Here is a 5,000-nt window from a genome sequence, read left to right on the forward strand (position 1 = left end):
GGGAGTTCTGCAAGGTCACCCGGTCCCGGAGCGGAAAAAAATTTTTGGAAAAAGGATCAGGCCCTCCGAGACCGGGTCCTCGCCGCCAGGCATGCCGCCCAGGTCTCACCCTCCTCGGCCGCTGATTGTGACTTTCCCCCGGTCGTTTGGATCGGGCGCGTGGAAGTTTTTTTCCAAAATTTGCCCAGAGGCTCCGGGGAGTTCTACTAGGTCACCCCGGTCCCCGGAGCGGGGAAAAAAAAAATTTGGGAAAAAGGATCGGGCCCTCCGAGACCGGGTCCTCGCCGCCAGGCAAGCCGCCCAGGGCTCACCCAACTCGGCCGCGGAGAGTGACTTTCCGCCCGGAGAGATAGCCGGCCACCAGGTAAACCCGGAGCCTCGGAAGACGAAGGGAGAACCGGGTTGACCTGGTGGCCGACCGGAGAGATCGCCGGCCACCAGGTAAACCCGGAGCTCCGACGGCCGTAGGGAGAACCGGGTTGACCTGGTGGCAGGCAGGGGACTTTGAAAAAAAATCCCCTGCCCGGGAAACAAACCGGCCACCAGGTCAACCCGGCGAAACCAAAGGGTTGGACCGGGTGGTCGGGAAGGGACTTTGAGTCATTTCCTCCCGGACCTTCCGGGGGTCGACTATTAAGCCGGCCCCTTGGACCTGCCCGGGGCCGGACCGTTAAGCCTCACCCCGGAGAGTCTGGGGGACGACAGGGAAGCCTGCCCCGGAGATCCCGGGGGAGGACCGTTAATCCTGACCCCGCAGAGTCTGGGGGACGGCTGATGAGCCTCCCCGCCGCGGACCTGCCGGGGGTCGACTATTAAGCCGGCCACGGACCCGCCCGGGCTCGACTCTTAAGCCGCCCCCCGGACCCGCCCGGGCTCGACTATTAAGCCCCCCTCGGAGGTCCTGAGGAGCCGCGCTGCGCTGCCCTCGGTGTTGGGGGACCGCCGGCCCGGAAGGCAAACCGGCCACCAGGTCAACCCGTGGAAACCAAAGGGGTGGCCTGGTGGCCGGAAAGCCGACGGGCCGCCAGGTCAACCCGGAGCCCCGAACGACGGCGGGAGAACCGGGTTGACCTGCTGGCCGGCCGCAGCGGTCCCCGGCCACCAGGTAAACCCGGAGCTCCGACGGCCGTAGGGAGAACCGGGTTGACCTGCTGCGCGGCCGCAGCGGCAGGCGGCCACCAGGTAAACCCGGAGCTCCGACTGACGTAGGGAGAACCGGGTTGACCTGCTGGCCGGCCTGAGCGGTCCCCGGCCACCAGGTAAACCCGGAGCTCCGACGGCCCTAGGGAGAACCGCGTTGATCTGGTGGCAGGCAAGGGACTTTCAAAAACTCCCCTGCCCGGGAGACCGACCCGCCTCCAGGTCAACCCGTCGAAACCAAAGGTCGGGAAGGGACTTTGAGAAATTTCCTCCCGGACGTGCCGGGGGTCGGCTATTAAGCCGGCCCCGGAGCTGCCGGGGCGGACCGTTAAGCCTCACCCGGAGTGTCTGGGGACGACAGGAAGCCTGCCCGGAGATCCCGGGGAGGACCGTTAAGCCTCACCCGCAGAGTCTGGGGGCGGCTGTTAAGCCTCCCCACCGCGGACCTGCCGGGGTCGACTATTAAGCGGCCCGGGCTGCCGGGTTTCGACTATTAAGCCGGCCCCGGACCTGCCCGGGGTCGACTATTAAGCCCCCCCTCGGAAGTCCTGAGGAACGGTGCTGCCCTGCCCTCGGTGTGGGGGGACCGCCGGCCCGGAAGGCAAACCGGCCACCAGGTCAACCCGTCGAAACCAATGGGGTGACCTGCTGGCCGGCGAGCCAACGGGCCGCCAGGTGAACCAGGCCCCGGCCGCTGAAGGGAGAACCGGGTTGACCTGATGGCCGGCCGGTGAGATCGTCGGGCACCAGGTAAACCCGGGCCCCGAACGACGGCGGGAGAACCGGGTTGACCTGGCGGCCGCCGGAGATCGCCGGCCACCAGGTAAACCCGGAGCTCCGACGGCCGAAGGGAGAACCGGGTTGACCTGCTGCCCGGCAGCAGCGGTCATCGGCCACCAGGTAAACCCGGAGCTCCGACGGACGTAGGGAGAACCGGGTTGACCTGCTGCCCGGCCGCAGCGGTCCCCGGCCACCAGGTCAACCCGGAGCTCCGACGGCCGAAGGGAGAACCGGGTTGACCTGCTGCCCGGCCGCAGCGGTCCCCGGCCACCAGGTAAACCCGGAGCTCCGACGGCCGTAGGGAGAACCGGGTTGACCTGCTGCCCGGCCGCAGCGGTCCTCGGCCACCAGGTAAACCCGGAGCTCCGACGGACGTAGGGAGAACCGGGTTGACCTGCTGCCCGGCAGCAGCGGTCCTCGGCCACCAGGTAAACCCGGAGCTCCGACGGCCGTAGGGACAACCGGGTTGACCTGCTGGCCGGCCTGAGCTGTCCCCGGCCACCAGGTAAACCCGGAGCTCCGACGGACGTAGGGAGAACCGGGTTGACCTGCTGGCCGGCCTGAGCGGTCCCCGGCCACCAGGTAAACCCGGAGCTCCGACGGACGTAGGGAGAACCGGGTTGACCTGCTGGCCGGCCTGAGCGGTCCCCGGCCACCAGGTAAACCCGGGGCTCCGACGGCCGTAGGAGAACCGGGTTGACCTGCTGGCCGGCCTGAGCGGTCCCCGGCCACCAGGTAAACCCGGAGCTCCGACGGACGTAGGGAGAACCGGGTTGACCTGCTGGCCGGCCTGAGCGGTCCCCGGCCACCAGGTAAACCCGGAGCTCCGACGGCCGTAGGGAGAACCGGGTTGACCTGCTGGCCGGCCTGAGCGGTCCCCGGCCACCAGGTAAACCCGGAGCTCCGACGGACGTAGGGAGAACCGGGTTGACCTGCTGGCCGGCCTGAGCGGTCCCCGGCCACCAGGTAAACCCGGAGCTCCGACGGCCGTAGGGAGAACCGGGTTGACCTGCTGCCCGGCCGCAGTGCTGCCCTCCTGTGGACAAACTTGAGATGACCTCGAGACCGACCGACCGGCCGTCGGGTCGACCCGGTCGGTGGACCTGTTCTCCGGGTGGGCAATCGGACGGCTCCCCTCTCCCCCGCCCCTCGCACCGTGGGTCCCCCAGGCCGGGCGCCACCGGCAGGGTCCCTCCCGGGCGGGCGGGAGCCACTGGGACGCTCCGGGGCGTGGGAGCGGATCGCCCCCCGCCGAGACCGGGACCCGGCCGCGGGCGGCGGCCGGGCGCGGCGAGGACTGCCTCCCGGCCGTTTGGCTCGGGCCCGTGGAGGGAAGCGGGCGAGGAGGCTCGGAGCCGGGTGCCTACGGCCATACCGGACCGAAAGCCCCCGATCCCGTCCGATCTCGGAAGGTAAACCGTCCCGGGCCTGGCTAGTACTTGGATGGGTGACCGCCTGGGAATCCCAGGTGCCGTAGGCAGCTTTTCCCGGTCCCGGCCGGCTCCCTCCTTTTCCGGGCAGGGAGGAACCGCGGCGGGGGCCCGAAGGCCCCCTCCTCGCTCCCGAGTCCCCCCCACCACCACCACCGAGGAGGACCCGCGGCTCCCGAAGCCTCGGGGGGACCCCCCACCCCCGGGGCCCATGGGCGGACGAGGAGTTTGGGGGAGGACCGTTACGCTTACCCCCCGGACTGCTTAGTTAGTACCGTCAAGCCTCACCCCGCAGAGTTTGGGGACGACAGGAAGCCTGCCCGGAGATCCCGGGGAGGACCGTTAAGCCTCACCCGCGGAGTCTGGGGAAGACAGGAAGCCTGCCCGGAGATCCCGGGGAGGACCGTTAAGCCTCACCCCGCGGAGTCTGGGGACGACAGGAAGCCTGCCCGGAGATCCCGGGAGGGGACCGTTAAGCCTCACCCGGAGAGTCTGGCGGACCGTTAAGCCTCACCCGGAGAGTCTGGGGACGACTGTTAAGCTGACCCCGGGAGGACCGTCGAGCCTGACCCGCAGAGTTTGGGGGACGACAGGAAGCCTGCCCGGAGATCCCGGGGAGGGGACCGTTAAGCCTCACCCCGGAGAGTCTGGGGGACGACAGGGAAGCCTGCCCCGGAGATCCCGGGGAGGGGACCGTTAAGCCTCACCCCGGAGAGTCTGGCGGACCGTTAAGCCTCACCCCGGAGAGTCTGGCGGACCGTTAAGCCTCACCCCGGAGAGTCTGGGGGACGACTGTTAAGCTGACCCCCGGGGGAGGACCGTCGAGCCTGACCCCGCCGAGTTTGGGGGACGACAGGAAGCCTGGCCCGGAGATCCCGGGGAGGACCGTTAAGCCTCACCCGCAGAGTCTGGGGAACGACTGGTAAGCTTTCCCCCCGGACTGCTGGGGGAACGACCGTTGAGCCTCCCCCCGGACCTGCCCGGGGGGGTCGACTATTAAGCCGGCCCCGGACCCGCCCGGGGATCGACTATTAAGCCGGGCCCGGACCCGCCCGGGGTCGACTATTAAGCCGGCCCCGGACCCGCCCGGGGTCGACTATTAAGCCCCCCTCGGAGGTCCTGAGGTGCGGTGCTGCGCTGCACCCGGTGTGGGGGGACCGCCGGCCCGGAAGGCAAACCGGCCACCAGGTCAACCCGTCGAAACCAATGGGGTGACCTGCTGGCCGCAGTGGTCCCCGGCCACCAGGTCAACCCGGAGCTCCGGCCGGCGAAGGAGAACCGGGTTTACCTGATGGCCGGCCGCAGGGTCCCCGGCCAGCAGGTCAACCCGGAGCTCTGACGCCCGTAGGAGAACCGGGTTGACCTGGTGGCCGGCCGCCGCGGTCGCGGCCACCAGGTCAACCCGGACCTCCTGCCGGCGATCGGAGCACCGGGTTGACCTGGTGGCAGGCAAGGCACTTTGAAAAATTCCCCTGCCCGGAAGACAAACCGGCCACCAGGTCAACCCGTCGAAACCAATGGGGTTGACCTGGTGCTCGGGAAGGGACTTTGAAAAATTTCCCCCCGGACCTGCCGGGGCTCGACTATTAAGCCGGCCCCGGAGCTGCCGGGGATCGACTATTAAGCCGGGCCCGGACCCGCCCGGGGTCG

General features: G+C 69.1%; 1 non-coding gene across 1 annotated transcript; it reads left to right on the plus strand.

The window, feature by feature from the left end:
- Positions 1 to 3,281: 3,281 nt before the first annotated feature.
- On the plus strand, positions 3,282 to 3,400 carry LOC120376562. The gene has a single exon (XR_005587420.1). It is a non-coding gene; the product is annotated as a 5S ribosomal RNA (ribosomal RNA).
- The last annotated feature ends 1,600 nt before the right edge of the window (positions 3,401 to 5,000 follow it).

The sequence above is a fragment of the Mauremys reevesii genome, linkage group 12 (genome assembly GCF_016161935.1).
Source record: "Mauremys reevesii isolate NIE-2019 linkage group 12, ASM1616193v1, whole genome shotgun sequence".
NCBI lineage: Eukaryota > Metazoa > Chordata > Testudines > Geoemydidae > Mauremys > Mauremys reevesii.